The 12,982-nt window shown below is 35.7% G+C and overlaps 1 protein-coding gene across 1 annotated transcript in view; it reads left to right on the top strand.

Moving 5' to 3' along the window:
- The window catches only part of Spt6 (transcription elongation factor Spt6), a 301,836-nt gene that overhangs the window by 41,835 nt on the left and 247,019 nt on the right, over positions 1-12,982 (top strand). The gene's annotated exons all lie outside the window — the stretch shown is intronic.

The raw sequence follows: 12,982 nt of genomic DNA, 5'->3' as shown, positions 1-12,982 counted from the left end.
TTCCGTTTGGACTGCCAGAAGGTTGGAGACAGTTGATCTATTAGGGAGAACATAATGGAGTTGTTTTGATGATTGTGGAAGAAGATGGCGTGTTATATGCGGAAGAAGAACTTTTTCCAGTAGCTTTAGGAGCGTGGATGCAGTGGAGATCGGTCTATAGTGCTTCGGCTGGCTTGGTAGTTGAACTTTAGGTAGTGGGGCAAGACTGTATTTGCTCCAGGATGCCGGAAACACTCTATGGGAGAGGATGGAGTTGAACAAGTAGAGCAGAGGATCAAGGATATATGGACTGAGGCACTTTACGATGAAATATGGGACATTATCGATGCCAGCGGTGCATGACGGACGCAGCGAGTTGATGGCTTGACGAAGCTGCTGTCGATCGATTTGAATGGAAAACAGCTCATCATCTGGACTTGAAATGGGGTCTGGTTGGTAATCATATGGTTGTGTGATGTTGTCTTGGAATCTGGCTACATAGTTGATCCATTCAACTGGATTGAAATTGGAATCTGGTTCAGAGTTACGGGTATATGGCACTTTGCCTTTGGATAAGGTCTTGTCAGTGTATTCTTTAATGGCTTGCGATTTCAGTCTGTTAAACAGTGCTCTAGCTTTGGAGTACTGAGTTCGGTCATATGCTGTACCAGACTGTTTCCATTGTTTATGGAGGGACTGTTTGCACTTGAAACTGTGATTTAGCTCCGAAGACCACCAAGCATTAGTTCTAGCGGAGATACTGACCTGTTTAGCTGCTGAGAACATAGTAACAGTGTGCAACCATCTAGTTAATATGTCTAGAGCCAGTTCCGGATCTCCTGATTCGAGAACTTCCCAGGGAATTAATCTTGTTGCATAAAGGCATCTGTTCGGTTGTAGGAAGGTGGGAGAGATGATGATCTTCCTTTTGACGTAGTGGGAGACATTAAAGTTGGGCGTTGGGAGCTGCAATAGGACTACGATGGGTTCATGATCGGATTCAAAGTGAGTTTCGGGTTTAATGTCGACGCTACAGGAACCAGACGATAATATGAGATCCAGGCGATGAAGACCTCTAGTTGGGCCTTCGTTTATGATCCTGAGGCCACTAGGTGCAATCTTAGCCATAAGTGACTCATGAAGATGTTGGAGATTTGGTGGTAAGTTAAAATCCCCACAGATGAGGTGGATAGCAGATGTGTGAAGCGTATTTATTAGTATTAATATAGGAATTATCGAGCACTTAATGGCTCTCAATTATCAAATCTGTTAAATGCAGTGTATATATATTTGTGAGGTAGAATTAATAAGTCTGTTAAAAAGTGTGAAGCTGAATGCGTATAAATTATACAAAACTAATAGGAGAAGGATACCAGAAATTGGAGATGTTGAAGGCGTGAGAAAGAATGTGAATATCCTAATGAAATAATGAATTAAGCAAAATTATAGGCTGAATTGAATAGTCAATTAGAGAGAAGGGAGCTGTAAAGCAAAAATGATTAAATTAATATACGGAGTAATATCCAGCATCAAATATGGGTGGGCAATTTTGGTCCGAGAAAGGGGTAGAGAAATTATAAAATTAAAATCCGACCTTAGGTAACACCAGATTTTTTTAGCTAACTTCGGATTTTAATTTTATAATTTCTCTACCCATTTCTCGGACCAAAATTGCCCACCCATATTTGATGTTGGCTATTACTCCGTATATTAATTTAATCACTTCTCTCTAATTGGCTATTAAATTCAGCCTATAATTTTGCTTAATTCATTATTTCATTGGGATATTCACATTTCTAATGAAAAAGCAAAGGATACAAACTGCTTTCAAAACTGTGTTGAAAAAAAAAGTTAAAGTGGCAAAGTGTCTCTCTCTCTCTCTCTCTCTATATATATATATATATATATATCTGACAATTAAAATAAATATGATATTTAAAATAAAAACATCAGCCAGTAGTACGGCAATAGATACATAGCTGCATAGCCTGATAGCTACATAGCATGATAGCTACATAGCCATATTTATTTATTTTTATTACTTTTGTCTAACTTTTATCGCACATAATATATATATATATATATATATGTGATGTGAGGTGCATAGAAGTATATAACGCAGTTAACATTTGTATTACGCTGTTTTTTATTATTTGTTTTTATGAATCAACAGGGCTTACCTTTATTTTTGATATAGGAAGCTTCTTTTCCAACTCTCCTTGTCCAACTCACTAATCAAAAATAAAGGTAAGCCCTGTTGATTCATAATATAATAGAATATAGGAAATATCGAGCACTTAATAGCTCTCTAGTATCAAATCTATTAATATTTGTGTACGGTGTTTATGGACTAGTGCCATTTGCTGTGGCAATATACACAATACGACCATAATGTAATATATTATTTGTTAGCATGTATGTGATATGATAGGGTTACCAGATTTAAAGTTCAAAAACTAGGATGAAATAGGAAAAAACCAGGACAGTTTTACTTTTTAAAACGTGGACATTTTAAAAATTATATTATTACGATACATTATTTAAAATTTCTGTTTCTACTCCGGCATGTCAACCAAGTCAGTAGAGTTTACAATAAATCATCAATACAAATATTTATCATATTTAATAGTCACGGGCTTGAACCCCGGTCCACTCAAGGAACGCGTGCCATGCACCCTCGCGCCTGACCAGTCGGATATGTCAGGCCTTTTTTTTTTTATCGTTACTGCCAATCATTTTCAGTAAGTTTGGATTACAAAGTAATTATAATGTCATTGAGTTCGAGAGAGACGTTGTAGCGAAGTCATAATTTGATTTGTGTAATTTTGAGATAATACAGTCCACTTAATGCATCCAGCGCATTGATTTTATTTATTCTGTTGTATTGACCGAAGGTACAAAAGCACAGAATGTTTAATGAAAATTAATTTTACAATGATATGATTTTTTTTATTTATAAAAAAACTAGGACACAAGTGTAAATCCGCGGGACGTCGGAGGACGCCCTAAAAACTAGGACATGTCCTCGGAAACGAGGAAGTCTGGTAATCCTGTATATGCCAGAGATTAGCCTTTAAAAAGAAAGATTGCACCCAAAAAAACCCCCCGATAATATCGTTTTTTTTTTTTTGTGCAATTTTGGTGGTTGATGCTGGAAGAGACGCCAGGATTGTTCGACATGGGACAATATAAATAAATAAATTTTCTGTTTATACTCCGGGACGACCAAACGGTCAGAGGAGTTTATATAATTCTATTTTACGTTTAAATGTATTATTTTTTGGTAGCTATGCTTTTCGATTTGTAAGCTATGCTGCCTCCTCATCTCATCTTTCCAGTTTATTTTCTTTTCCATTCTTTAGGTATATATCAATACATAAACTTATTTATATATAGCTTCTGAACACTTCGCAACTTTAACGGGGTTGTTTTCTTTGATAAATTTTAAATTCTTCGCCTGCAAAAATATTATTCCCTTCCTCCTTCAATTATTTCAGTGCCCATTCCAACGAATATTTTATCGAAATGTCCTGTGATGGACATTAATAAACAACCCGCTCCCTCTCCTTTCTCCTAATTACTGTATTTATCTTTTGATAAGTTTTCACCTGAAAATTACGGGACACCCGCTGAATTGCAGGAGGGTTTACTCGGAAATTTTACTGTACCAGTTTATCCGAGTGCTAAAGGGATTAACTTTCCGAAATACTGTGGCGCCCGTAAAACCTACCCCATCGCATAGTAAGAAGTTGCACTAGTCACTGCTTTCTGTGTTCATACAAAGTGAGAAGCTTCAGCTGCATGTCGCTGCTGGTTCCAAGTAAGCGGTCACCTGCGTTCTACGCGAGAGCACCCTTATTGCGGATGGAAGGTTGGGGTATTTTATTTTAACTCTATTTTTCCTGGAAAACTTTAAAACCTCTTAGTATTTGCGATGCAGAAATAACAATCTTCGAGGTGACTTGTTGATTCTCGCCAGATCATCGGAACAGTAAAGGCATTTTAGAATTGTTCCCCTTCATCCATTCAATCAGATTTACATAGCACGTTATACAGCACATATGCGGTGCCCACCTTTTATCCTGATCAACCACGTGACTACCAAAATAAAAATAATGAGCTTGTTTCACCTTATCTGTGATTGATCGACGTTGCGACTTCACTGTAAATTGTCCACAAACATAGCAAAAACTGTTTGTCGAATTCACGGCGTTTTCGCTCCATTTCAGGAGTTTTCACAACACCAAAACGAAACTTTAAAACATCACTAGATCATACAAATCGAAACTAAGCCCAAAATGTACATTTAAGAGCTAAAGACAGCTTATAAACAAGTTGTCTTGCACAGGGACGCCTGGTCGCCTCAGGTCCATAAAACTAAAAAGAGGTGTATACCATTAAATAACACAGATATGTATCTTTTTAAAATAAATTATACCGGGAAAAGCATGAAGTGCGATGTTGGATGATTTCGTTGATTTTGAAGCTATTTTAAACTTTTTTGAGTTTTTCTAAAAAATGTTACGTGACAGAAACTTTTTATTGCCATATTCGTAATCATCAAATAAAAATTAAAAAAAAAATTCTTCACCCATGTTAGCAAAACCTTATTGACCAGTGTTACATTCTAATTAATAATTATTATTGCGCATTTAGGGCTAGAGCCTCAAGCTGCGAACAAATTTAGACTATGTATATAAAGTGCTTAGCATCATAATACACAGCCATGTGTATTAACATTGCTGTTACAGTTACCAAACAGTGCTGTCTGGGTGGTGGTACCTATCTGAGAATAAGTAACACTAGTCTTCTCCTTAGGTGAAGCGTTACTTATTCGAAGTAGTGCAATATCATGGCAACTCGTTGTGAAGGTATTCACAATATGAGATATAACCTAAAACGATGCCACCTTAAAAATTTTCTGTTTATTCAGAAATGGCTGTGTATTATGATGCTAAGCACTTTATATACATAATTATTATTGCTAAATTAAGTTAATTTACCAATACCAATAGCTGGAATTCTGTGGATTTTTACGTTATTATGGTGAAATGTGTGTCCTCTTCCCTGAAATCTTCAGTCATATATAAAAAAAACCGTAAATAATTGTAAGAATCTTTTCTTTTTTTCCTATTTTTTTGCTTATTACTCCGATCTCACTTGTGCCTGCCGTGATCGTCGTTATTGATTGCTTATTATTATTATTAGTATTTTTTTTTGTTGTTTCAAATTTAACAATCCTAAAAAAAAAATAATAATAAAAATCAAAAATTAAGTGAAAACAAATTTTTGGGAAATGACTAATGTGCATGACGTTTCTCACTCTGGCCTATTACCTGGTACCCAGGGTATGTGTAGCCTTTGTTTTCATTGGGTGTTGAGCACATAGGTTGAGCCCGCACCTTATATAAAAGGGAACAGCAGCTAGTTCATAACCTTAACTTAAGTGTTGTATTGTCATTTACTTGTGTTATAGTTTCACTTAGCAGCAGATCCATTTTTGATTAGGTAAGTCTTGAGCTAGTTATTTCTGATGACTTTTTAGATATAAACAGACATATATATTATATGCCTGGATAAGTATAACAAATTACGGTCGATATTCAGTATCGGGTACAGCTTTCCAATTGCTAGCGATACAGCCGTGATTGACGGGTGCTGACTCCGCCCATTGTCACGTGATCTCCTTAAGAGACGGAATCAGCTGGTAAGGGTGACACGCATTGCGTGCCATGTACCTACCGGCACTGGAAACGCGAGGCACGCTGAGGTTTTTCTGGGTTACGAAACCGAAAAATTAAAAAAAATTAACTATTGTTTATTGGTATTGTTCTCGGCTGAATAATTCTGGGTGTGTGGGGGATCCAGCCCCCACATAGACGGGGTCTGTAAAAAAATAATAAAATTTAAATTAAAAAAAAAATTACTTAACTCTGTGATTGGCTGATTACGATTGCGTAATCACCTTTTGGTCAGTTCTTGATTTGTGGGGTTGCTTGTTGCTTGCTGCCGTGAAATCTCCTTTGTCGCAGGAAACATTCCGGCAGCAGCGATTTAACTATGGAATTTTTAAAAGCTGTGAACTTAGTGTATAAACCTGAAACCAAGGATTGAACTTCATCGGACACCCGACCGATGAAGTGAGTGGTTTTTCTTTGTCTTAGTTCAATCTGATTGTTTTTAATAGAAATAGTATAGAAAAACGTGCTTTTTTGTTTCGTAAAATTTCCCCTAAAATTACCTTTTCTCAATCTTAATACTGTACTCATAAAATAGTATAGAAAAACGTGCATTTTGTTTGTTTCGTAAAATTCCCCCTAAAATTACATTTTCGCTTTCTTTTTAGCCTTTCTCATTGTTAATGCACGTAAAATAGCATAAAAAAGCGTGCATTTATTTTTTTTCATAGAAATAGCATAGAAAAACGTGCATTTTTATTTCTGTTTTGTAAAATTTACCTTCAAATTATGTTTTCTTTTTCTTCTTTTCAGTCATTCTCATATGGTCGTAAAGTAGCATAGAAAAACGTGCATTTATGTTTTTTTCCAATGTTGATTTGCCGTTGCTTTTCGTTCGTTCCATTTACACTTAAATTACCTTTTCTTTTTCAGCTCCAATTTTGTTGGGGGAAAACAGCGGGGGGGGGGGGGGTGGCAGCCCCCACCAAAAATTTAAAAAAAAAAAAAGCATTTATATGTTCACTCGCATCAGAAATTATCGTTGTTAATACTTGCGAAATAGTCTAGTTATGTACGGGCGAGAAGAATCAGTGATTGCATTTCGTTTCTTGGTTTTTTAAGAATTGCCTTTTCGTTTTCTTCATTTCAGCTTTTGTTTGTTTTATTTTTAAAATTAGTTGATTTGCCGTTCCTTTTCTTTGGCGAAACTTACTTTTAAATTACCTTCTCCCCTTTTCAGCTATATCCGATTTATTCAAATGTCACGTGACATTTTGTGATCGCGAAAAGCGTGCATTTTTGTAACTTGAACTTTTAAATTTATTGGATTTATCCTTTGTTTTCAGCTGCCATATTTGTGCTGTGCCAAGTGCCGTCTGCTTGTCACTTGAAATCCACCGGGCAAGGAGAGGAGGGGGAACGCAGTGAGTGGGCGGAGTCACAACCCGTCAATCATTGCTTTTCCCCCTCCTCTCCGCCATTTTTGGCGGCTGTACCCGATATTGAATCTCTACCCAAATTACACATTTCATTATAATTTTTCTGAAAAATATACATCTTGATAGATTGGCGAGCGGCGACAAGATTTCATTTATTCCGGTTTTTATTTTCTTCGTGGTTTTAGTTCGTTTGCTTTCTAATTTCTGAAAAGTCGTTATATAATAATTTTTAAATTTTATTTTGTTAAGTAGTTCAGAATGTTTCAAATATTATCCAATGAGAGGGATCTTACCCGGCTTTCTTGCATTGAGTTAAAACTCAATAGAAAAGAATAGCTTTCGCTATTCTTTTCTATTGAGTTAAATCTTGTTTACATTGCTTAGCTTTAATCTTTCCTACTGAAGAAGTGAGAAAAAAATACTACGACGTTTAACTCCATTATATAATATTTCCAAATCGGAAATAAGCCTAATAATACCAACTTTACTTTTGAGTTCTTTATTATATTCAAATAACACATTTTGGCTGATAAAATAGAACCCAGTATTGTTCAGAATCCACCTGTAGGGAATGACTAATGTGCATGACGTATTCCCACTCTGGCCTATTACCTGGTACCCAGGGTATATTTGTAGCCTTTGTTTTCATTGGGTGTTGAGCACATAGGATTATGCCAGCACATTATATATAAAAATGAACAGCTAGTTTGTAACCTTAACTTAGGTGTTGTATTGTCATTTACTTGTGTTGTAGTTTCACTTAGCAGCAGATCCATTTTTGATTAGGTAAGTAATTTTAGGTTATATATATTATATGCCTGGATATGTATAATATTATTATAATTTTTCTGAAGAATTTACATTTTGATAGAGCAAGAATATGCATGTATTCTTGAGTTCATTGATTTCATTCATTCCGTTTTTTATTTTTTGTGGTTTTAGTTCGTTTGTTTTCTACTTTCTGAAAAGTTAAGGTTGTTTTTTTTTTATAATATTTTCCTAAGTAGTTCAGAATATTTCTTGTCTTGCCGGCCAGAGTGATATTATTTGGCTTTCTTGCATTGAGTTAAGCTTTGTTTACATCGGTTAGCTTTAATCTTCAATTGGCAAGTACTGTAGAACCCGGATACGAAGTTTTTTAAGGGACTGGAGGTTTAGAAAAAAAAAGGTATGAAATATTAATTACACAAATAAAAAACGAAAAGATACACATACATAAATTAAATATGATTTTTAAGTGCTATTTCAGAATTTTTAAACATTTTACTCTGCTTATGGGAAACATTTTAAACTGAGGATTGCTTAGTTCATTAAACTCACTACCAAGTTGGAAGAATGAGCTCCTTTGGAGTTTTAATGTACCTTAAAAGGTCACAATTACAGTAAGACAGAGCAATAATCTACTAAGTAATTCAGAACTTAACGCGGTTTACGTATCCAGTTATGGATATCAATGAAAACAATTGCAATATGTCACTTTCATTATATAAAAATGTTTTAAAAAAAGTATTAAACAAGGTTAACATTTGGTAATCGAACAAGTTATTGCCAAGCATAATTTTAGTTCGTTGTAAACCGCCGAAGTAGGTGAAATGGCATCGTTTTTGTTATATCTCATATTTTGAATGTTTTCACAATGATTTGCCCTGACAAGCCCATACTCACCTGATTTGCTCAGGTGAGTATGGGCTTGGCACACCCAGGGTTCTGAGCTGGATATTGTCATTCTTCTTTTTCTTGGTGAGTCCCTTCTACTTCAGTCTCTCTGGGTAATTCAGAAAATTTTTTTTGGCTGGTGCATCATAAGCCTCAGGCTTCCTTGCACCATATGGCTAATAATAATACTTTAAATAAGTACAGCTCCGACAATGGATTTTCGAATAGGCAACACTTCGCAAAGTATTCTCGGCGGATACCACAATCTTTGGTGGTGGCATCTGTCATCTCCGAACCGTTGCTAATTTGAGGTAATGCAATATTAGGGCAACTCACATTCAGAATATGAGATGTGTATATCAAAAACGATGCCATTTTACCTACTTCAGTGGTTTACTACGAACTAATATGGTGCTTGGCACTTGTTCGATTACCAAATACAGTAAACCCCCGCTATACGCGGGGGTTACGTTCCTGAGAAATTCCGCGAATACTGAGTTATGGCTCCCATAGTAATAAAGGGGTTCCGTTCCAAAGTATGAAATATATAAGAAAAACTAGTCTAAAATTTTGTCTATGTATGTATTATATGTACCTTCATAATATGACTATGTACATAGACAGTACGTAGTGAAATGCAAGCATAAGGAATCGAAATGAAAATAAGAAACAATTTAATATTAAATGTAATATTTATTAGAAATTAGCTAAAAACTTATCCCGCCAGTTTCGCTAAAGTGTTGATAAAGGTGTGTTGCCTTTTCACGAAAGATAAGTGAACTTAAGGGAATTTTATTTTGAGTTCGGTCTTCTATCCACAGATTTAAAGCTTTTTCCATTTTTTCTAATTTAACATCACGAGTTACAGAGCAAATTTTTGAAGCAATTAGCGCGTTTTCACGGACACTACGGCGGATTTTTTCTTCCGATTTCTTGATTGATCGTACCGTTGACTTAATGATTTTACAATATTTTGCCACTGACGAGACACTTTCACCATTAGAAATTTTGTCTAATAACTCAATTTTACTCTCTAATGTCATCACCTTCTTTGATCTTTTCACAATTCCCTTGTTATTCGTAGCCATATTTTTGTACGGGTTAGAAAACAATTTGTCCACAATAAAGTCACTTTCTTCCGTTAACACACTCGAAAAAGTCTGTTTATACTAACACACTGCAAAACGGTAGATTTTTCACTTTTGTAAGCATATCAATTTATAAATTTATTCAATTTATAAGCATATAAATTAAAAGCAAACGACGAAACCTTCCATGACAAGCGCATAGCACATATTGAACAAGGATTAAAGAGAAACAATCACGCTCACGATTTTGTCAACCCCCCACCCACTGAGAGCTGTTTTGACGGGGAAAGATGATTTTAGCCACGCCCATGTTTTTTTTATGGCGGAAAATGTTCACGGCGATTTTAAAATTCACATTTTTTTAGGTTTCATTTTATATTAAATCAGCGACCGCGAATAGCGGGGGTTTACTGTATTGTTAAATATTAAAAATATATTTCTATATTTAAAAAACATATTAAGCGGGAAAACCTCATTATAATAATACACTGTGTATTATTTATTACGAACTTTTTATGCGTGAAACTTTTTACTCCGGAAAATAATACATTAGAACATACAGAGTTGAAATTGGGACTTGAGGCCGACCGGACTAGCCAGGTGGGTAAAGTGCCTGCCTGGCAACCCAAAGGTCGCGGGTTCGAATCACACCTCGGGCTTGGATCAAAGTACACGTACTGCAAAAACCTTGGGAGTTGCATTATGGCCACAGAAGCCGATGCGCCAACAACTACCAAAAAAAAAATTGGGACTTGAGAAACCAAACTAGTACAGGGGAAAACTTCTTATCCGGGTGCTACTATATTTCCATCAGACTCCAAAAAAATAATAGATGTTCCACCTGAGGAAGTGTAAATTATCCCTGTTTTATGCTAAGCGCCGTCCAGGGTCAGATTAAGGATGAAATAAGCCCCCGGCCATATTTATTATTAGCCATATGATGCAAGGAAGCCTGAGGCTTATGCTGCACCAGCCAAAAAAATTTCCCAAGTTACTCTGAGTGAGTGAGTGAGTGAGTGAGAGAGAGGGGAATCACCAAGAAAGAGAAGGATGATTTCCAGCTCAGCACTCTGGGTTTGCCAAGCCCATACTCACCAGATACGAGCCCTGGGTCGGTTTCCAGAACTCCAGTAACATTAAGTCACGGTGATGAAATTGATCAAACAGGCTATAAGTGGGACCGAAAAAAAAAAAAAAAAAAAAGATACAGGCTGATCTCAATTAACGCGATTAATTTGCATCGCGAAAAACAGAAACACGTTAATCGAATATAATCATGAATAGGAAAAATTATGATTGGTCCTTGACCTTCAGGAATGTCCATAACCATAAAGAATTTTAAAAATAACTTTTTAACTGTATATCATGAAAAAGATAATGAAAATAATTATGGAATTAAATATTTATTGCATAAAACAGCAGTTCCCAAAGTGTGTGCCGTGGAATATTTTAGTCAGCATAGGGTGTCGGATGAGAACTTAATAAAAATTTGGAATATTCTACAAAAACATTAATTATGAAATTATTTTTGCTTATTTTACTTATTTTTTTATATACTTGAATAAATAAATCTTTATAAATAAATAAATAAATAAATCTTATTATGCTTAATCAACCATGTTAATATGCTTAATTTCTTGTTCTTATTCTAAAAAAAAAATCACTACTAAAGTAACAATATCGGGGGGGGGGGGATTAGAGTATTTTTCATATCCTTTTAATTTTCAATTTTTACTGATAACAAAGAATGAGTACCGGCACCAATTTTTTTATGTTTTTTTTTACAAAAAAAGCACTAATTACATATATATTTGAATAATGTTTAAAATAGTTGGAAACTGAATCTTTCATAATAAAAATAAAATAAAAATGTACAGCAAACATCAGAGGCAGCAAAAAGCATATTCCTCTACATGATGCTTGAAATATAACCATAAAAATAAATTAGAATAAAAATTAAAAATAATGCCAGCAGCATTGCAAGATAAGAACATCTAATTGCAAGGACAATAGAATAATTCATTAAATTTCAAAAGCCAATTAAATAGAAATTTAACGGAGCCCCCCTCTGACGGGCACCAGGTCCAAATTTATGTGAAATATTACCAACAGAGATATAAACCACTACAATAAAATAAACCAAAAATAGACTAGAAATGTAGCGATTACCTGACCATTTTTGGCCTTGTGGTCCTCTGTTGAGATGGGGCGTAATGGTCAGTCTATTTTTGTTTTATTTTAATGTAGTAGTTTACATCTCTGTTGGTGATATTTCATATAAATTTGGACCTGGTGTCCGTCAGAAGGGACTCCGTTAAATTTCTATTTAATTGGCTTTTGAAATTTAATGAATTATTTTATTATTCTTGCATTTAGATGTTCTAAATTATCTTAGAGAGAGACTGCTGCTCTCCCGCTTCCAACCCCGATATGAAGCCAGTGGTTTGGCATCCTCGCTTCAATTTGGATTCAAACAAGGGTGCTCCACAATTGATGCTCTATCTGAAACCCTCAAAGTTGCAGAACAGTCGGATGCAACTTATGTACTGGCAATCTTCATTGACTCAAAGGAGCTTTCGACACAGTGTGGTGGCCCTGCGTTCTTCAGAGGGCCAGAGTCTCTAATTGTACCTGGAATTTCTACCACTGCCTAAAAAGCTACTTCTCTAACCACAGGGTCAGCATCAAAACAAAATATCACTGCATCACCCGAGGCTGTCCCCAGGGCTCCATCCTGGGGCCAGCTGTCTGGAATACGACACTCAACGACTGGCTCCTGAGGGACTACCCACACACTACTCAGCTTTCTTATGCCGACGACATGGTTATCATCATTGAGGACTACGGTTGTTCTCTCTACTCTGTCCTTATGGGCCATGGAAAATAAACTCACAATCTCCACTGAGAAGAGCAAAACCCAAAACCTAGGAGTAATTTTGTATGACAGGAGAACTTTCATCCACCATTTCCAAGCTATCAAAGAAAAGATAAAAAATTACATCGCTATTTAGCACGCTTTACCACAAGGACTGGGGTCATAAAGGACCAACTCAATGCCTTCTATACTCAGCAGTATTTATACCAATTGTCACATATGGAGCTGCAGTATGGTACCACTGAATGACTTTAGTGCATGCTCAAC

The sequence above is a fragment of the Mastigoproctus giganteus genome, chromosome 3 (assembly GCF_048544385.1).
Source record: "Mastigoproctus giganteus isolate SK-2022 chromosome 3, ASM4854438v1, whole genome shotgun sequence".
NCBI classification, from domain to species: Eukaryota; Metazoa; Arthropoda; class Arachnida; order Uropygi; family Thelyphonidae; genus Mastigoproctus; species Mastigoproctus giganteus.
The sequence above is the reverse complement of the archived record's forward strand: the minus strand, read 5'-3'. Positions and strand labels throughout refer to the sequence as shown.